The sequence below is a fragment of the Dasypus novemcinctus genome, chromosome 4, assembly GCF_030445035.2.
Source record: "Dasypus novemcinctus isolate mDasNov1 chromosome 4, mDasNov1.1.hap2, whole genome shotgun sequence".
In the NCBI taxonomy this organism is placed as follows: Eukaryota; Metazoa; Chordata; class Mammalia; order Cingulata; family Dasypodidae; genus Dasypus; species Dasypus novemcinctus.
The window spans coordinates 113,774,096-113,796,645 of record NC_080676.1 but is presented as its reverse complement, the minus strand read 5'-3'; positions in this window follow the sequence as shown (position 1 = coordinate 113,796,645).

The following is a 22,550-nucleotide window of genomic DNA, read 5'->3' as shown; positions in this document are numbered from 1 at the left end:
AGGGGTGGATGTTATTTAATAAGACCAAAGGTAAGACCATGCTAGATTGAGGGATTCTGTGAATTTAGCTAATTGAGTTTTAATTATACCATTTTTTCTTTCTATTAAACCAGGGGGTTGGGGGTGATAGGCGCAATGAAAATGTTGCAAAATAGGCCATATTTTGCACATTTTGTCCTGCAAAGTGAGTTCCCCAGTCACTGTGAATATCTGAGGGAATTCCCCAATTTGGAATTATTTTTTCTTTTTTAATAATACCTTTGCTAATATAGTAGCAGTAGCTTGTGTACAGGGAATAACGTCAGCCCAACAGAAGTACATACAAATCATTATTAAAACAAATTTATATCTTTACGATGGGGATAAATGAATAAAGTCCAATTGCCAAATTTGAAAAAGGTTCAGTTGGTAAGGGAAAATGTCCTTGAGAGCTATGGAAAGGGTTTCCTAGATTACGCTTGGAACAAATGAAATAATTGTGATATACCTTCATAGTTATTTTAGGGAATAGTCTCTAGAAATACTGCTTTCTTCTTACCATTTTATCAGTATTCCAATAAAGCATATTATAAATAATTTCCAAAACTGTTTCCTGGTAGCAATTAGGGAGGATGACTGGTTTACCATTAGACCAAACCATGATTTAATTGCAGGCTATAAAATTAGCTTGCAATTTTTCCATTTTTTAAAATCTCCTGAGGAGGAACAGTTTGTTGAGCCTCAAGTAGTAATTTTTTTTTTAATGTTTCCAATAGGGGTTATTTGGTTCAAAATTCATTATAGAAACAGGAATAGGATTAGAATTTATAGCTGCCCTTTTTGAAACAATATCTGCCATGTGGTTACCAGCATTTTCCTCTGTATTTGCCTGAGAATGACCAGTAATTTTAATTACAGCCAAATCCTTTGATAACAGTATAGCATCCAGCAATTCTGTAAGTTAAGAACCATCCTCCCCCACCCCCACTAGAGGGTTTGTGGGTTTGTTCCCATAACACTCACATCATTAACAACCCCAAAAGCATACAGACTATCTGTCTATATAGTTGATATTTTTCCTCTTACAAATATACACACTCTTGTGAGGTCAAAAATTTCAGCATGCTGGTATGATGTGGCATTAGATAAAAAAGTTTGCTTCTATTATTTTATAATTTGATGGTTAGAATTATTAGCATATCAAACTGGATAATTTTTTTTTTTCTTTTCTTTTTTTTGAGGTGCCAGGGCTGGAGATTGAACCTGGGACCTCATATGCAGGAGGCCTGTACATAATCACTGAGCCACATCTGCTCCCCTGAGTTAATTTTTTCATTTGTTTGCTTGTATTTGTTTTTAGGTGGCACCAGGAATCAAACCTGGGACCTCCTATGTGGGAAGCATGTGCTAAACTGCTTGAGCCTCATCCACTCCCCAGGATAAATTCTTGAGTAACCATTAAGGGAGGAACCATCTGTATACCAGGTAACATCTGCATTATCAATTGGGGTTTCTTGTAAATCTATTCCAGGTGTTAACAATTGTTCAAGTAAAGCTGTGTAGTTGTGAAGAGTTTTGTTAGAAATAGTAGGAAATAAAGTAATAGGATTAAGGTTGTGACAACAAAGGAGAAGTTGGAAGATGACACTAAGAGAATTTTGTAAGAAGTTAATTTGTTAATAGAAAGGGCTTCACAGAATGAGGAGCATATATAGTTAAGGGAGAGCCCATAGTTAATTCTTCAATTGAGTTTAAAAGTTTGGTTGTCACAGCCATTTTAAATCTCTTAGCCATGGTAACTCTATTTTGTTTTATTTCTTTTAACAGCTTTGAGTCCGGTGGGTGGCCTGACATTACTGTTGCTTATCAGGGCTGGCTGAAGGGAAAACCAACTAGATGTGAGTAGAGGAGGACAAGCTGGAATTACCAGCACCTGTGTGGTATTAACAAACGAATTAACAACATTAAGACTTAACATTAAGAATTAAGAATTAAGCATTAAGAATTAACAAACGAATATGATTACTGAATCATTATATAGACTTTTTTTTAACTTTCTAATATATTATAGAATGGTCAAAAGTTAATACCTGAAATTACTGAAGCCCACTGAACTAGTCTCAGTGTCTGGTTAAACTTACTATTATAATTGTAACCAGTTGAGGCAGGTTAGTATAAGGAAAAGGAAAGAGGAGTCAAGCTGGGACCTGGCAGAGAACATGGCTGTGAGACCTTACCTGGAAACCCCCTGAGGGAAGGCTGCTACTAAGAACAAAGCCAGAAAGACCCTGCCAAGACCTTGGCCACAATGTCCCATTTGGAACTCTTTCTGGGATCAAGGAGGAAGCCCCAAATAACTCCAGACAGGCCTCTCCATTGGTACTGGATAACTCCAAACAAAAAGCCTCATCATTGTTTGTCTGAGAGCTAATAGGTGGTGCTCAAAAGGCAATCAATCAGAACAGCAAACAGCTGGGGCCCCTCCCCTAATGTTGATTAGGAAAGGGGAGGAGGAAACGTCTTAAAAATGCTCACCCTACAGCGTGCTTACAGCTATGTCTGGGTAGTGTACTTTTTTCCTTTCTTCTTTTCTTAATAAATTCTTTACTACACTGCCCTACCTCATCCTTTGGGGGGAAAATGAGTTCTGTGTCTTCCTATAGGTGAAGTTCTATAATTCCTATAATAGTACATCTCAGCGTTATCTAAAGTTTATGTAGAAGAGTGGTTCTGGAAGTGTGATATAAATACTGCTGTGAGTCCCTAAACATTTTCAGGAGTTGGCAAGGTCTAAACTATTTTCTTAACAATACTAAGACATTACTTGCCTTTTTCATTATCATTCTCTCATCAGTGAAGGGTGGGGTTTACCAGAGGCTATATGATGTTTGATGACCTCATCACTCTGATGGCTAATGGAATATGTGCTTGTACATTCTTTGTGTTTTAAAAACTTCTCAGCTTTAATCGCTAATAGACAAAGCCCACATAAATAAAAGCTCTTATGAGTCTACATTTATTAACTTCAGAGTGTAAAGGAATACTGAGACTAAAGAGCTTGAGAAAATTAATTTTGGATAGCTGCTTCTAAAACTGGTCTGAAGATTTTGCAAGATGAAGTTTCTCAGAACCTTTTGTTTTCATTTCTCTTGGTTTCTGTTTCCTTGTTTCACAACTCATAGGCTTAGATCCCATGGGAAAAGGGGGGGGGATCTTATTAGAGAGTTGTATCTCGTTCAAAGACATTAAAATCTAGAATCAAATGAGAGAAATTGGATTTTTTTTCTGGGAGAATCATCCTTTTAAACATTAATCTTTTGCGTCTTTGATCAGCTTATTCTATAAATAAAAAAATGGATGAAGAGCTAGCTAAAAAGGAATAGATATTTGTATCAACCTTACAGGATTGTATCATGAATTCCAATCCTCTTACCAGTCAGAGCAGAATGATTCTTCTAGGTTTTGTGATAATATATACAAACTCCACCAAATAATGAAGGCCCCTCTGGTTGGGTCTGGGAATTCCAGGGAAACAGTGGTAGCCAGGATATGTGACTCACAAGGACCCATTTTAAGAATGTCATTACTAAATGTATCGGCACACCTAGCTTTCTCTAACAGTTCAGAACTCTGTAATTTGAATTGTACTTCTCTTCACAATAGAAAGACAATAATTAATTCAGATCACGTTGGAGAGTGATTTCTGCAAAATAAATGTACTATAATTGTGGAAATAGTTAATGCCCACCCCAATCCCCCGCAAGAAATATCTTTCTAATTCAGCCTGGAAATGGAATACCTGCTTTTTGAAAAAAAAAAATTGGGGGGCTGGTTTCTCACTTTTTTCCAAAAGAAAATGTACGGTTAAAATATAATATATTTAAAATACACATTTATTGCAAAGTTACTAGAATGAAGATGCTATACAAAATAGGAAAAGATGCCTTTCTAACTATTTTCCAAGTTTTATTTTATTTTCCTCTTGTTTCTTGGGATCTTGAATTCGTAGAATTAAGATCATCATATTCCTAATTTTTTGGTACACCATTATCAATTTTGTAAAATTCCGCCTTTTGGTTTTATTGTGGCTTCCCCATCCTTTCTTCTCTTTCCCATGCCCTTCCTCTCATAGTCGTCTCACCCTAATGTGTTCAATGTGGATATGTATAAATTCTTGTAATAACAATAGTGTTATTTTATGTGAGATGTATTTTTAATTTAGTTTGATGGCATTATGCTTTACAGCTCATTTTATATCTTTCTTTTTGTTCAATACTATGTTCTAAGAAATCTATCCATGTTGAAATAAAACATGTTTATTGCTTCTAATTACTGTAAAGCATGCCACAGAATGCATCTGTCTCTCTTAGTTAATTGTTTCTGTAATGATGGGCACCAAACTCCAACTGGTTAATTTTTGTCCATTAGTTTAGAATTTAAATTACATGGGGGAAGGAATTTTTCTCTGCTTTAGTTACTGCTATATCACCATCACCCCAAAGAGTGCCTGGCGCATACTAGGGGTTCAACAAATTTTTGCTGCATAAACAAATTACTTCATTTGCATTTGGTTAATGTGGAATATACAGATAAATTAAAACTGCATAAATATTAACTTCCTAGCCTAGGTTAGGTTTTCTTCTTATATACTCATTATATCTTGACTCTTTGGAAGCTCCAATCACAGTTGTAATTGTCCCCACTTTTTAATTTATTTTTAAAGAAGCTTTAGATTACACAAATGTTACATCAAAAATATAGGGGATTCCCATATACCCTACCCCCTCGCCCACCCACACTTTTCCACATTAACAACACCTCTCATTAGTGTGGAACATTTGTTACAATTTATGGACACGTAATGAAGTATTGTACTAACCAAGGACTATAATTTACATTATAGTTTACACTTTGCCCTGCACAGTTTTATACGTTTGACAAAATGCATAATGGCCTGTATCCGTCATTGCAATGTTAGGCAGTACCATTCCAATATCACCAAAATGCCTCCACATTGCACCTATTCTTTCCTCTCCCTTCCTTCAGAATCTCTTTTGACCACTGCCTTTATATAAAGGATGCAAAATCTTCCATTGCTAGAATAATAATGTCTACTTTAGTATATATTTGCCTTCCTCCTTTTTGCTTGTCCATTCCTCAGTTTTAAGGATTTCTGCCCCCACGTTTTGAGTTCCCTGCTCTGCTTATGTGTAGCTCTCCAGCACTACACTTAACTTCACCATTCCTTTGCTTGGCCATTTTCTGCCTCAGGATTTCAGTGGCATGTGACTCCTAGAGATCTGAAGTAGTGGTAGCAATAGCTGTGGTTTGAGTGGTGGGAGAGTTGTGAAATATTCTTCAGCAACAGGCTCAAGCCTGCCCAAATACTGTATATACTAAATCCTATTTAAATAAAATCTTTCTACCACTGCCTGCTTTCCACAAGACTGCTTCTCCTAACTTCTTTTGACATAGAAATTCTGGAACAACCTCTAATTGAGGCTAATAAACATTGATCCTGTAATCTACAAATGCCATCAATTAGGCATAAAGGTATGTTTCCCCTTCTTCAGAATACAGTTTTGAGTGTTCTTTACCCTTTGAAGGCTGTTTAGACAGAAGGAAACTGGGTGAGAGAAGGAGGGGAGAACTCAGAAAAAAGAAGGTGAAAAGATGTTCACAAGAAATATTTTAGTGATGGTTTCAAATATTCAATTTCAAAAATTATTAAAAAGTTATATTTGGAAAGAATTATCAATTGAATTTTTCTCAGGGTCTCTGCTTGCTATAGAAAAAAATATCTGGATTTATGCATCAGGCGTATCTGGCTCAATTTATGGCTATAACCTAATCAATGCAGTACAGTACACAACAAACCTGAATGTAATCTGCAGTTCTGCCACTAATCTGAAATAAACTCAAAATCTTTATTCCAATAGTATCACACACTAGTGCAGGGTTAATGATATAAACTTCAAAACATGCTACCAATCTTCATAGATAAATTGGTAGCTGGCATAAAATCTAATGGTAGAAGAAATATGCTCGTAGGCTGACAATTTCTTGTAGTCAGGGTACATGGAAAATGTAGTTTAAACATTTGCTATCTAGTTAAAACACTAATTGGTAGTAATTTGATCACAGACATTGATATTGTTGACCTCATTAACTTCACTTTATCTCGACATGTTAAAAATGCAGAGGAAAAATGAATACATAAAATAGAAATCAGACTGAAAATATTCTGTTGTTTTGAAAGCTCAATTAGGATTGAAATGTCAATTTTGCAGTGTGAGTTTTTTAGGAAGTAGTTTTATAGCAATCTGACAACCAATTTCAAGTAGAAATCATGTAGTATTTGGCAGTAGTTTTTCACAATGTTCTCTTTTAAATGTTATTATACATTATTTTTTCTTTCTTTTTTAGATCTTCCTTCCTTCCTTCCTTCCTCCCTCCCTCCCTCCCTCCTTCTCTCCTTTCCTTCCTTTCTTCCTTTCTTCCTTAGATTTGATGAAATTTGTAGAACGTGTTCTTTCTCCAGTACTTGGAAAATGAGTGTGTGTGATAAAATGTCTTATTCAAAAATTTAATGGTACTTTTTCATTTCTTTCTCTCATTCTTTCTTTCTTAGGTATTTTACCTGAGGCCTATAATTAAGGCTATGATGTGTTTTTTTGCAACTTGAGTTGAATTTTTATGCTTTTTAAGAAGTTAAAGGAAGAAAAATATTTATTCTTTGTGATCTGTGACAAAGATCCAGGATTCTTAGGGTATATTGAATCAGAATGTGTTTTCTGAGCCTGGAGTTGTAATGGGAAAGTACAATCTCTTTGCTGGGTAAGAGTTCTGGGTGGTTGCTGTTTAGCATCTCTAATCTGCCTTACAGACTTTTGCTGCCCAGAAGATTTTCCCCAGACCGTTCTCCTGCTTAGGACACCTTTCCCCTCTCTACTGAAAAACGTACATTATCAACTTCTAACATTAACCCAAATCCAAACCTCCATGGTTATCATAAAGGTTAGACTATCTCTTCTCCTTTCAACACCCACCTCTCCTACTGCCCTTAAAGTTATTTTAACTTGATTTTACTTGTATAAAATGTTAAACCATGGAGATTTTTCCTTTGTCTGGCAATTAAGAGAGAACATTTATTACTTGCAATGTTGCTTCTCAGATAAGAAAATTTATTTCCTAAGCTTCCATTTCTCAGCACTAATATGAAAATGATAATTTTAAAAATTAAGAGAAAAATTCAGACCAGATATTCAACTAACAAATACTTCAGGAATTCTTGATAGAAAAGGGCTGTGTCCATGGCTCATTGGAAAAATCTGATTTATATCCTTTGTATATATTTTTGGACTCAGATTCTTAAAACTTTTAAAAGAAGGCAAACTTAAATATTGTCTAGTTTAATGGTTCTCAAATTTTGAAGGGACAAATCCAATTTTCAAATAAATTCCTACCAATAGTGTAAAAAACTGCCTTCTTTACAAGTGAACCCATGCTCCTCAACCCGGAGTACTCCATGAAACATAATTTTAAAAGCCAATGATCTTGATCAGGCTCATTTATATTTTGACTCTTAAATAAATATTTCCTTTTGTCTAACATTCCATGACCACATTGTGGAATCATCTGCAAAGGAACTGAGGTCTGGGCTTCCCTGGATGGATAGGTTTTTTTTCCTTGACCCTTCCTAAGGCCACTTTCACTCTGTCCTCTTCTTTCTTGAATCTGCAAGCTCTCATCAAGTCCAACCAAGGCAAGCACCAAAGGCTCTCAATTTTACACTTTCCTTTCCATTCCTTCAGTTACAGTCATCACTGTAACCAGTCTTCCTCTTTCCCCACTCCAACATTTCAGTCTCAGGGACAGAGTAAATTTTAAATTTCCACATCTACTTAACAACAAATAAAACTGCCACACACCAACCATAAGACTAAGGAGTATTGAGTGAATGAGACTTTATCATGCTGCTGAAAATTCTGGGTATGGTATTGGTTCTCTCTCAAGCAAAGCCCATCACAAAAGGGATGTTCATTTTTCTGAACATTCATGAGGAGACATGGGTTAAGGGAGAGAAATAGTGATCATGGAGACATGAATGAGTGTTGTATTTCTTTGTTATTATAGAATACAGTTCATTAATTTTGAAAATGATATAATTCTAAGATTCTGCCCAGGAAATAACTAAATGCTAATGTTAAGAATTTACTGTTAAATCCATCATGCCTGACCCATGCTTAATATTTTTCTATCCACACTTTTCCCCATCCATTACAAATACTGCTAATCAAGCACTGTGCTCTTTCTCACTGAGCTCATAATCACCTCAATACTTTGAAAATATACTTAAAATTAATATAAGCATTATAAAAATAGGTAAATTATTCTTTGTGTCCTGTTTTAAGCTGTCAAACCAAGGATGCTTAACTCTCTAATCCATACCTAATTTATAAAATATTAGCACTCAAATAGACCTTGGGACTTAACAGCCTTACCCTTTAATTTTTATTAGCAATAGGTCATAATATTTAGAAGAATTTCTATACCACTTATTTGGAGCATTTTAATATTTTCTGGTTCTCATATTTTCCCTGGCTTAATAATGTCTTCTTTAATCTGTATTAACATATATTATAGGGCATTCATCTATCTTTCTTTTATTTTGTTCTCCATAATGTCTATTGTTCTGTCCTCTCTGAGTGAGTCGGAAGGCCTATGTCACTGTATTTTGGTCAGTTTTGCCATCAGCATATAAATTTTAGCAGAACACATCTATACATGTTGCATAAATTTTTTGTCTATTGTGTTAGGGTTCTCCAGAGAAACAGAACACATTTATTGTAGGAATTGTGACTGTGGGGGCTGGCAATTTCAATTTCATAGGGCATGCTACAAGCTGGAAACTCTGATAAAGTTGAAGTTAAATTCTCCAGGGGAAGCTGACTAGCTGAAGTAGAGGCAGAAATTCTTCTTTCTGACTTCTGAAATCTTCAGGTCTGGCTTTGAAGTCCTCCAGCTGATTGTTGACTGTAGATGCAATCAACTGATTTTATTTTATTTTATTTTTTTAAACATGTTCTTTTTTTTTTTTTTTAAAGATTTATTTTTATTTATTTAATTCCCCTCCCCTCCCCCGGTTGTCTGTTTTTCTGTGTCTTTTTGCTGCGTCTTGTTTCTTTGTCCGCTTCGTCGCCATTCCTCGGCAGGCTGCTCCCTCCTTCGCGCTGGGCGGCTCTCCCTATGGGTGCACTCCTTGCGCGTGGGGCTCCCCTACGCGGGGGACACTCCTGTGTGGCATGGCACTCCTTGCGCGCATCAGCACTGCGCATGGGCCAGCTCCATGTAGGTCAAGGAGGCCCGGGGCTTGAACCGCAGACCTCCCATGTGGTAGACCGACGCCCTAACCACTGGGCCAAAGTCGGTTTCCCCAATCAACTGATTTTAGACGCAATCTATCTACAACATACCTTCACAGTAACTTGCTTTCTTGGCCGAACAACTAAACACCATAACCCATCCCAGCTGACACAAGATATTGACAAGTATGAAAATACATAATTTGTATTACCTTCTCATTTTCCCTAATTCCGTTTGAATGTGGTTTCAGTGGAATTATTCAAGTAATTCAGTGGAATTATTCAAGTAATAGTGTATTATTGCAGAAAAGAATATGCACAGAGTTAGAAACATTGGACATTCTAGAAGCATCTGAATATGTTTATTTTAAGTATAATTATATTTCTTTAATTGTCCTAATGTATGGTAATACTGCCCACAAAAGAAAAACTCAGTTTCTGAAGGAAGTCAGTCATTCCTGAAAACACAAAAAGAATAGTTGTTAAACTGTCACAAAGTTAATGACTTCATCTTAATAATTTTGATAAATGGCAAATATTTCACCCATGCTGGAAAGACACACAATAAATTTTAAAACACTTTACAACTGCCTTTTTTCTCAAAGGAAATCTAACAAGACCTCCTGTTTCAGGTAAATTCTTTCAAGATAATTTAGCTGATATTCCCTCATATATGAAACATATCTATTGTACAGCTAACTGATGAATTGATCTAATTTTATCAGCATATTAAATTTTATTTTATCTAAGTAGGTGTTTTAAGTGTTCCTGTGTGAAAACGTCAGCTAATGAATATTCTGAATAATAATTTATATTATTAGATGATTATTTTCTAGCTAATTCCAACTTGGAGAGCCATATATTTTTTTCCTCTCATAGAGAAAGTCATTATGTTTAAAATAGTTGAGAATGATGTGCAAGATCACCAAATAACAACACAGTATTAAAATATATATATATACCCCCCCCCAAAAAAAAGAAATGCTGTGGTATTAGAATCTTAAATCTTGAAGGACCCTAGTTATCACTTATTCCAACTTTATTTGACACAAAGGCAAAACAGCTGGTTAGGGGTAGAGCCAAGACTAAGGGCCAGGTCTCTACCATTTTTAACTGTAGGACATCCTTATGCTCAGACCTTTTAGGGTTAACTATTTCAGGGTGTATGGCCTATTAATATCCTGTCCTGGTGTCATTACATGCCATTCAAAGCTGTAGTGCCATGAGTTTTAATTCTTAACATGTCATTCAGTGATTAAGACTGACCAAAAAATTAGCTCTCATAAATTTAGTCCCTTTCTGAGTAAGCATTGATCCTTGGCAAGGTCCAGGGAAAATGCAGTCTGGAGCTCTGTTCAAGAACTGATTAATTATTTTGCTAGTCTGAGTTGACCCTTTTATTCAAGGTCATTTTCTAGTTACATCATCAGCTGGTACTTGGTAGTAATCTCTCGGTGCCAGGGAGGCTCATCTTGGGAGTCATGGTCCATCCTGGGGGGAAGATAATGCATTTACATGATGAGTTTGGCTTAGAGAGTGGTCACATTTGAGCAACATGGAGCTCTCAGGAGTTAACTCTTAGGTATCCTGCAGCTCTAGGCCTTGTTCAGATTTCAGGTGCACAGGCTTACAAGCATAGTCATTAGTATCAAGGGCTCATTGCATCCATCATCCTTATGTAATCTAAGCCCCCTCTTGATATAGAGGTGGAGTGGACATAACCATCCCAGAGTCCACAGGATGAAGGAATAGAGTATGGATTAGAGTGGACTTACTGATATTCTAATCTGGAACTATTGTGATTAGTAATGGAAGAAAATGTAGCATTGATGTGAAGAAAGTGTCCATGGTAGCTGCGGAGGATAGGAAGAGGGAAGAAGAGATGTGATGTGGCAGTATTTTCAGGACTTGGAGTTGCCCTGGGTTGTACTACAGGGACAGTTACTGGACATTGTATGTCTTCCCATGGCCCACTGGTAAACCATAATGTAAACCATTATCCATGTGGTGCAGCAGTGCTCAAAAATGTATTCACCAAATGCAATGAATGTCCCATGATGATCAAAGAGGTTGTTGATATGGGAGCAGTGGGGTGAGGGATTAGGGGGTATATGGGGACCTCATATTTTTTGAGTGTAGCGTTAAAAAAAAAGACAAAAAAAAGTTAAGCAAAAAAAAGTACTGATTAATTAATGTATTTCAGTTTTAAAGGGTTTTCAGATATTTTGGGATGAAAGGAAAGGTGGGAAAAGAATTCTCTGAGCTGGGAAATTATTGCAATTTACTTGTAGGGAAAGAATAGTCAGTAATGGTTTGAATGTGAAAAGAATAAAATTTAATAATGTTATCAAAATCTAGATTGTTTTATTTCAATTTGCTTGAGACATTTTGGGAGATTAGGAATTCAGGAGACCTGTGGACCACTAAGAAGCTGTGCCACCTTGCTAGTTACTTCACATCTCTGTGAAGTGTTACCTCACTTATAAATTAGGAATAATAGTAATAGCTGATTTTTAATGAATGGTTATATTATGCCAGGCACCATTCTAAAGAGCTTAACATGTATTAACTAATTTATCTTCATCAAAACCATGAGGTTGTTGTTTTAGTTTCTTTGGCTGCCCAAGAAAATACTATGAAATGGGTATGAGTAAACAATGGGAGTTTATTTGCTCATGGTTTGAGACAGGGAAAATATCCAAAGCAAGGTGTCATCAAGACAATGCTTTCTTTTGAGGCTGCGGCATTCTGGGGCAGGTTGCCTGGGATCCTTGGTCCTTACCTTGTCACATGGCAGCATCTCCTGGTCTCTCCCTTCTCTTCCAGGCTCCATTGATGTCCAGTTTCTTTCTTCCTGTGGCTATCTCTCTGTCTCTCTGAATTTTATTCTGCTTATAAAGACTCCAGTAATAGGGTTAAGGCCCATCATGATTGAGATGTGCTATACCTTAACTGAAGTAACTTCATCAAGAGGTCCTACTTACAATGGGTTCACACACACAGGAATGGATGAGATATTTTTCTGTGGTACATACAGCTGCCAAATACCACAGTTGTATTTTTATAAGCTTCCCTTCCTAAAGGAGGAAAACTCGTAGAGAATAGATCATTTGCTCAAAGTGACACAATGACTTAGGGGAAGAGCTGGGATGGAAACCCAAAATACCTAGCTCTAGAGCCAAGACTCTCAAACACTTTACCAAGTGCCTCTTGCTGTGACTACTTCACAGGACTATTTTGAGAAAACAAATGTAAAAGTACCTTATATACCATGAGACATTAAATGAAGTGGGGCTACTGACATTCTTGTATCAGGTGTGTCTCGTGTAAATTAACCTTATGGTGGCAAACACTTTATCTTTCCCATTCCAGAAGCTAGTTTGGATTTGAAATTTTTGAATTCTGTTCATGAACTCTTTTGTGACATGTTTATCTCTGAAGTCCATTTCTAACCCCTTCGTCTTTGGACAAGAACTCTTCCATGATGAATTGATGCACCTATCCATTTTGAACCCTTAGGAGTCTTTCAAACATCTGTCTGACTTTTTGAAAAATTTTAGTTTCCAGCTGGATTTAGATGAGGAATCTTTCCTGGACACAAAATCACCTTCTGAATATATCTCTAAAATAATTTTTTACATCACTTTTAAAAGATGTCTTTATTAACAACAATTAGTAGTCATGTTGCCTTTGAGGATGGTGAACAAGGCACATTTTCAACTTTTGTAATGATTCTCACTTTTTGTGGCTAATTTCCCTAATGCTTTTCAGTCTCTAAGTATTTGGGTTGAGGTTTATGGTTTATCTGCCTTCAAGCCACTGGGTACACATTCTGTGTGCACTGCTCATGATAAATTCAGCAGGTATTTGTGTAAATGTCATGCTGCATGTAAAGTGACAAGAATTTCACTATAATTTGGCATAAGGTGAAGCATTAATTAAGGGACATACATGCAAATGAGTTAAGGGAAAACATTTTGCTGTCAGGTAGTTTGGAAAATGACCATAATGAATATTGTTGGTATTTTCGTGACATATAAATACTATATGATGCTTTAACAAAAATCTACTGAGGGCAGCAGCAAAGCATTAACTAATAGGTACTTAAACTACTGGCAAAATGAATCATACTAAAGTTTTAGAAGAATAAATCACTATTTACTGATGCAGAATGGGTTACATGACGATTGCAAGCAACAGCATAATAGAAGGTAATGCTATTCATAAAATACAGAATAAAATAGATCCACTTATTAAAAATTATTTTTTATGCATGTTGTTTTTAATTAGTAGAACAAATGTTAATGGCAAAAAGTCTGGATATTCAGAAAAAATTGATATATCCATTCTATAAAAAGCTAAGCCAGAAAAACAAAGTATTAAAATTATTTTATATTTTACATCCCCCAAATAAAAATCAGTGCTCTTTTAAAATATGAAACTAACACTCTTTGTGTTTGACTGTTCTTGTCAAAACTTTACAGGCTCTGATTGGAATGGAATATTTGTAGAACACCCAATGGGGAAAGGAGGAAACGGGCTGAATCCCTGTTGGTTGAGTGATGTCTCTTGAATTTGTCTTTGCCTTGCAATTAGTGTAAGCTGCTCTCTGAGGATCACAGGATCTTTGCTAGACACTTTTGGGTCTTCAATGATGTCAGTAGATTCTCAAAAATAGGTACTGCAGAAATTTTAGTACTGGTTCTTCCACAGATCTTCTCTCTCTAATATTGTTTCTGATTTTTTTTTTTTTCAGGCCCCATAGTGGATTTTTTTTCCCCCATAGTGTTTTGCTTTGCTTTCTGTCTCCATATCCATCCAAACTTGACAAGTTAATTCTCACATATAGATTCAGCTATTCTTCATACTTTGGATCCAATTTTGATCTTAGGAGTGATATAAGAACGGGAAGGAATTGTGTTAATAGGGAACCCTACTTAAACACTTACATGCCTTGAGTTGAAATAGCATTTTTCTGGTTCTGTTCTGACTATGGGACCCAGTATTCTGGAATTAGATTTCCTCTTTCTCATTTCCATTGTTCAGGAGGCAGCATTTTTTCCTCCTGTTTCTATCATTAGGTATCAAGGGTCTAACTCCAATCATTCCAGTTGTCATAGTTTAATATTCTATTCTAGAATCTCTCTTCTGCTAGTAACTCTTGGTTTATTTTGCCTAGAGCAGTTCCCTTTCCCTCTCCCTGAATAGTGTGTGAACTCTCTAAGATGTATATGTTCTAACCACCTGGAAAATATTGACCAGAAGTTAACCAAATCCAAATCCTTTCCCCAGGCCCACCACTAAACTCTACTTCTTAGGTCTTTTAAATAGTTGGGGAAGTGTGACTAGTTCCTAGCTGACATGCCATCAAAAACAGATGTGCATTCTCCAGGGTCTCTCCCTCTTTTTCTCTCTCTCTCTGCTGGCGGAATCATGAAAGCATGCATTGAAGAGGGTGGAAAAACAAAGAGCTCTTTGTCCCTGAATGAATGCATGGCAAAGAACACTTTTTAACAATCTGCACAGGACTACCATATTTTAAGCCACTGAGATTTTGAGGTTGTTTTAAAAAGTTATTCTACTTTAATTTCATCAGAAGTTAATTGCGGCCATAACAAAAATCAGAAATACATGGTAGTGACTTAGTATTTATGTGGCAGATATGAAGGAAACAGACATTGCGGTCTGGAAATATGGCAATTAATATTATATATTGACAACATATGTGGTAAAACTATGACTTGTCATATTAGGAGGCAGATCATATGCCTGATCAGTTTACAGGTTTTATAGAAGTGAATTGAAAGAACAAACGTGTTAGTGTATCGTAGCTAATGTTAATTGGAGTTGACATAGCTAAAGATTACTTCAGGAAACCAGTTTGCAAGCAGAAATGAATGGGAATAGATTCCAGAGAAAAGGTCTTTGAAGGCTTGGAAAAGTTGACCATTTCTAGCTCTGAAATAATTGCAGATAAAATTCAATGACAAATATGATTGAGAAAGCTTTTGAACTAAAGAAGCTCATGAAAAATAGTCTTTTGGCAAAGATCAAATGAAGGGGTATAACCTTTCTAGATGTGGTGGTTTGAAGCCAGCTGTACCCCAGAAAAACGTGCCCTTAAAGTTAATCCATTTATGTGGGTTTAAGCCAATTGTAAGTAGACCTTTTGATGAGGCTACTGCAGTTAAGGTGTAACTCACCTCATTCAGGTTTTTGTCCTATTACTGGAGTCTTTTATAAATGGAATTATTGCAGACAGAGATAAAAGCCACAGAACTAAGAAGCTGAAATTCAGTGAAACCCAGGAAGAGACAGGAGAGACCAGCAGATGCTGCCATATGCCTTGCCATGTGGCAGAGAAGCCAAAGATTGCTGGCAGCTCTCTTTAGAAAGAAGGCATTACCTTGATGGTGACTTGATTTGGATATTTTCCTCAGCTCAAAATGAAAGAAAACAAATTCTCACTGTTTAAGCCAATCTATTTCATGATATTTGCTTTCAGCAGCCTAGGAAACTAAACCTATTAGCCTCAAGGAAGCTGCTATTAAAATTATAGAGTGAAGCTTCTTGGTGGGAAAAAAAAAGAAAAAGGCAAATAAATAAATCAGGAGGTTTGGGAACTTTGTCCATGAAAATTCTTTGCCTATATTTACTATACATTGCACTAACTGGAAACAATCCAGAAACCAAAGATATTTTTGAGGAAATTCATTAGTTAAAAAGCAATAAGCCTAGACAAAAACTCTCTGATAAACCCTACAATCAACTTGGAAATTTGACCTTCAATGAGCAGGAGGTGGGTTTCTCAAGTTTTTCAGCCTCTAGTAAGGTTATAATTTCCAAAATTTATTTTACATGTGGCTCTGGAGGATAATGACATGTAAGAATCCCCTTCCCTTATTCCAGAAGGCCAGAGATCAAGACAACAATGGATGAGGATGTTCTTTCTAAGGAACAGAAGAAGGATCATAATTTTGCCCCATTGGATTTCAGAATTGTGATGTGGCAATAACTGCTTTGTATTTTCCATTCTTCCATTTTCTGAATGGGAATATTTATTGTAGTTAGCCTTTCCCTGCTGTATCATTATATAGTGGATGGCTAGAGGGAAGTAAACAATTTCTTTTTTTAGTTCATTAGTTACCAGATCATTAGAAGAAACATGAGGCAAATTAAAAAGAACTTTGCATCATCAGGAGCTACTAGACTTTCAAATGATTGCAGGGAATGCTTGGAACGTCAAGTTTCCTTGGGATGTAAAGTAAAATTGATATTTCTTGACCACAAAGGGGGATTGAGGCAGAAATAGCATGAGTTTGAGAAAACCATTTTTATTCATTTTGTGTATGTTGATAGACCATATTTACTAACAAACTTGCATTATATAAGGCTATATGATTGGCTTCTGGTGAATGGAATGTGGGCAAAGTGTTAAATATGGCTTCTAGGTCTAGCCTATAAATGTCATCCATTTACTTTCTTTCTCTTTCAGGGCATCCTTGGAATTTAAAATGTTTAGGATGGTGCCATCATAAGCTGGAAGGGGCCAGGTTTTTGATGCAGAGTCTTCCTGATCCCCATAATCATTTCACTGGATTATGACATGAGCAATCAATAAGCCTTTTTTTTTTTTTTTTTGAGGTACCAGGGACCAGAGATTGAACACAGTATCTCTTATGTGGGAAGCCAGCACTCAACCACTGAGTCACATTGGCTTTCCTGAGTTGTTTTGCTTGTTGTTTGTTTTTGTTTTTTCAGGAAGCACTGGGAACCAAACCTGGTACCTCCCATGTGCGAGGCAGGATCTCAACTGCTTAAGCCATGTCTGCTCCCCAATAAGTTTTTAGTGAGTTAAGCGACTGAGAATTAAAATTTTGTTTTCCAACAGTAAGCTTATTCTGACTAATATACACAATGTTTGCAAGGTCTGTTTTTTCATAAGACACTACTCTTAGATTTATTTTGTATGTTTTACACACCTACCCATTCATGCTGTTTTTGTTATGCTTTTATCTGTATAATAACTTTATAGCTTTCATTCTTGTTTGCTTAGATTGATTCCATAAATTGCTAAATTGAATGCTTAGTTCTAAAAATTTGTATTCTTTGTTTAAAGTAAAAGCATTTAAACCTATTAATTTTTTTCTGAGTATAGTTTTGGTCACATCCCATACTTATTGACATATTATTTTATTTTCTCATGTTCTCTTTGTCATTATTTTTCAAAGGGCTCTAAAAAAGTTTTTATTTCTTCATTGACATAAGATTTTGAAGAATGGTATTACATTTCTATGTGGTTAAGCATTCTTACTTTAAATATTGTTCCTTTACTTATAGCTGAGGAATTTTGGATACTGTTTTTAAGCTTCTCTGAACTTCTCTTACATACTTTATGATTGAGGGTATTCAGTGAGAAATCACAGGCAAAGTACTTAATGCAATATCTGCTCAATCACAATCATTCAAATGATTCAATAAATATTAGTAAATTAATTGAATTTTTGTTGTTGTTTTAATAGTCTGCTAAACTCTAAAGATAATAACATTGCCTATGGATGGCCAGCAGTCCAATTTCCCAGTTAAACCTAGTTCTCTGAGCAAGGGGACAAACTGGGAGAAGAACACAGTATCTCCTATTTCTATCCAAGAGCATCAAGATCACTCTCTTTTATGTGGTAAAGTATGGTCTTCTGGTTATCAATTGCTGTGTAACAAACCACCTCAAAATTTAGCATCTTGAACAACAACATTTATTTTGCAAACAAATCTGCAATGTTGGCAAGGCTTGGTGGGGGTAGTTTGCTCCACTCAGCATCAAATGTGACGTCTCAAAGTCTGGGGCCTGGGATCACCTGAAGCCTTACTCATTCACGTGACTAGTGGTTGATTGGGCTGTTGGCTTTGAACTTAGCTGGAGCTGTTGGCCAGAACACCTACTAGTGACATCTTTATGAGGCCTGGGCTTCCTCACAGAATGATGACTGGGTTCCAAGGATGAGCAAACAGAGAGAGATAGAAAGCAGAACCTGTATTACCTTTTCTAACTGTTATGGTTTGAAGCTTTATGTGCCCCAGAAAAGTATATTTTTAAAGTTAATCCTTTCCTGTGGGTGTGGACCCATTGAAAATATGATCTTTTGTTGAATAGGATCTTAGCTTAATGTGATCCACATCATTCAGAGCAAGTCTTAATCCTTTTACTAGAATCCTCTATAAACAGAATGAATATGGAGAGAAGAATAGACTATGAAAGCAAGAAACTGAAAACAACAAAATCCAGAAGAGAAGGGAGAATCTAGCAGATGCCACCATGTGCCTTGCCATGTGACAGAGGAGTCCAGGATCATTAGCCACTGGTCTTCAGGGAGAAAGTATCAACTGATGATGCCTTTATTTGGACATTTTTATCAGCCTTAAAACTGTAAGCTTGTGAGCTAATAAATTTCCACTGTTAAAAACCAACCCATTTTATGGTATCTGCTTTGAGCTGCTTTCGCAAACTAGAACACTAACCTAACCTCAGAAGTCATGCAATGTCACTTCCTCTTTTTCTATTTTTTTAAAAGCAAGTAACTAAAGAGGCTCATATTCAGGAGAAGGGAAAATAAACCTCACCTTTTGATGAAGGAGTGTCAAGGTCCCATTGTAAGAAGGACTCACGAGATGGGTGTGGCCATCTTTGGAACATATATCTGCAACACTGTTGCCTGTTGCCTTTTTTTTCTGATTATGATTTTCATTTCTCTCTTCTACCATGATAGGGAATGAAATAATCTACTCATTTGGGATTTTTTTGTAAGTCTTTATGTATGTTATTCATTTTCTTCTGAATCTTCTTAGGTATTTTAGTGAGAAACTGGCTTTTAGATTCAGTCAGTGATGATTTAGACCATAGTGGGTCCCTTTTGAACCTTTCTCCTACTGCCGAAACACATATCCTGACAGAAAATACCACCAAATCAACTCGAGCTCACCTATATTGGGGGAAATAATTAAGACATACTTATTTCTGTATCATAAAACTTTATCCATTTTAACTTAGCAGTGTGCCACTGCTTTGTTTATAGCTATAAATTTTAAGGATGGTAGAATCTTGGCCTTGGACTAGAAATGTCATGAAGATTGTACTAGTGATCTATGCTTTGAGCAGCCAAATCTAAATCAACCTTTGAAATATTACTTGGGTTGGCAAGACTCAGCCTGGACCAAGGGCATTACTGCAAGCCAAAAACTTTTGGAACAGTAGATAAAGTGCTGACATTCATAGCAGCTGTGACTTTGATTAAGTCACTCTTCTGAATTTTTGGATATCTGCCTTTAACATTCTGGCCAGACCTGATCACCTCTCCTTACAAAACAGGATAAAGAGAGCTGATAAAGTAAGTTATTACTTACTAAATTTATTAAAAGCTAAATAACACCACCTGATGATTTGGCAGAACTGGAATCAGCTACGGAATCTAGATCACGTTCAATCCATTAAGAGGCTCTTTAGTGGCAAGGTTTAGAAACATATTTGCTAAAGGATAATAGCCATTTCTTGGATATTTTGTGTATGACAGACATGGTGCCAAGCACTTTACATTTATTATCACATTTAATTTTCTCAGGCAAGTGAAAGAAATATGTATTATTATTACTCTTGCTTTAGAGATACAGAAACTGAGGCTCAAATAAGTAACAATCAAATTTACTCAGCTAAGTGACGGAGCAGGAATTCAAACTGGAGTCTGTCAAATGCTTCACTATACTGCAGATATGATGAGAACTAGTTCAAGCCAACTAATGTTCAGATAAAGTCATTTAGGCCTGGAGGTTATGTCCTTTCCAAGGTCACAGGTAATTAGACATACAGTGAGGCCTTCAGCTACCGTGTTGAAAGATGGTGCAATTTTCTACATATCATAGTGCTGCATAGATTTTTAATTCCACTTAGATACCTTACATGACAAATAATTACCAAGGCATAATCTAGAGAATTAAATATTAGAAATATAATTCTGAATTTACATTCTGTCAATTTTTGAGCTCTTATAAGATTACTGCTTGGTAAAAAAAATCCTCGATAATATAATTATTGTTTATTTGAGAGATATTTTCAGGATCAATGAAATAATGTCTGTAAAGTACACAGTCTGAAATGCTAAACATTATCTTGATAAACTGCAAGATGCCCATATCTCTGCTGTATTTGTGACTGAGGTCATTTCTTGCTATCCGTTGCCCACAGTACAGAAATCCAGTAACCACAAGACACTCTCCTCCCATCTATTCAAAGTGGATCTTTCCTTCTCTGGTTAGGCAGTTAGTAGTATAGAGTATTGTGGTTGCTAGATTTCTACACTATGGGAAGCAGAAAGTTAAGAAATAATCATGGTCACAAATTCAGCAATAGAACAAGTTTTACTGGCATGTTTAATTACTTCCTATAAGACACTACACCAAAGTGCTAGCTTGTATTTCCCCAAGGACCAACCACAAGCACATTACTGAGTAATGAAAATTACCAGGATAAGGTCTAAAGCAGTGCCATCTGGTGGATTCTATCTAATAAACATGTAAACCTCTGATCTCTTTAGCCTGATTCTTTTTCTCTTTGACTGGAAAGCTGGATAAGGTATTCTTGGTAAAAAATTCTGTCAATTATAGAAAAGTTTCAGAATGTAGCTGTTTGTTTCATAGTGAAGAAATTCCCCAAGACTTTTTTGGACTTGAAATAAGAGCAGGGAAAAGGCCTCTTGTTCTTCAACTTTATTGCATGACTGTCATGGATCTTAGTTCATCTCTTTCATGAGAGTTCAGGAAATTAGTTTTATGGACTATCAATTTTGTGCATGTTTCCTTTTTCTAGTACTCCTGAGAATTTCTCTAATGCAAGGCAGACATAATAGTAACATTTTTTTGAGAAAATATTTATTAATGTGAAAAAAATAATAACAGTAATTATGCTAAGATACCAATCTCGAGATTTTGTGAGTGACAGAACATTGCCCAGGAAGGCTGATGATACAAGCATCCTGCTTCAATCAATTCCAGGCACACTTGCCCCCAATCCTGGAGAAGGGGTGGGGGTGGAGGGGCAGCAAGTTGGATTATCTACTTTGTTCTCATTGTCCAAACACAATTCTGAAATCCTTACTTTACTTGCCAAATACCTGTCTATTCTCAAAAAAGGAAAGGAATTGTGCTCTTATCTTTTAATCTTTTCTCAGTTTTTGTAAAACAATTGTCTTTTCTTATCACTTTCCCTCCCTTCTCTGTGTAACATGATTGTCCTTTTCTGTAGCTTTTTCCTCTTCTACCTAAGGGTCATTTTTTTACTCAATTGGATATTTTTTTCCCATCCCACTGACAAATTCTCTCTCATGCTCTTGCTGATGATAAGTCTTGGACTTACTTGACTATATTTCTTTACAGTTGCATCAAATATCCAATTTTAAATTTTCATTTTAGCTTTGAATTATATAACACTAAATTTGAATTTCAACTATTTAAAACCAGGAAATCCTAATAGGTAATATGTTTTTATTTATATTGTCCTGAGATATGAAATACTTATTAGAGAACTGGCAATTTTGGAAGCTTCATTAATGATCTCACATCTATTAGTGTGCCATTATGGTACACTAATAACTGGTTATTATCTTAAAAATTGTACAAAGTTGGTTTGTCTAAATCCATTACAGATCTAAACATGCCTAAGTTTAAAAAAAAAAGCTCAAAAGAGGAAATATTCCTTTTAATACCTGCTGTCTATTTTTGCTTAAAATATGATCCATTATTAAATCTCAGAAGAGTGATGTGTATATTTTATGACAAAAATAAAAGGTGGAAAGATGAATCAGGCATTACATTACAGAAAGTCAGATAGGAACGCAAACTTCCCAAACTCTAGTTTGAGAAGGGCCAGGAATACAGGTACAGAGGGTAGGATGTTAGCAGAGAGGGATGCCTCCTGTTCCCTGGGTGGAAGGTCCTGGGCTACAGAGATTTTCATCGTTAGGTTTTCTATAATTCCCATTTTTCATCCCCCACTCCCACTACCCCCATTGGAGCCTCGGTCTTCTCCAGCAGGCCACAAAAAATAAACAAACAACAAACACTGGACTTGAAACTGAAGTACTTCTACCAGGAGATTCTGACTGCCTTTTCTCACAAGAGCTTTATAGTATGAAGTCTGGGTTTCACAAGATGGAATTTAGC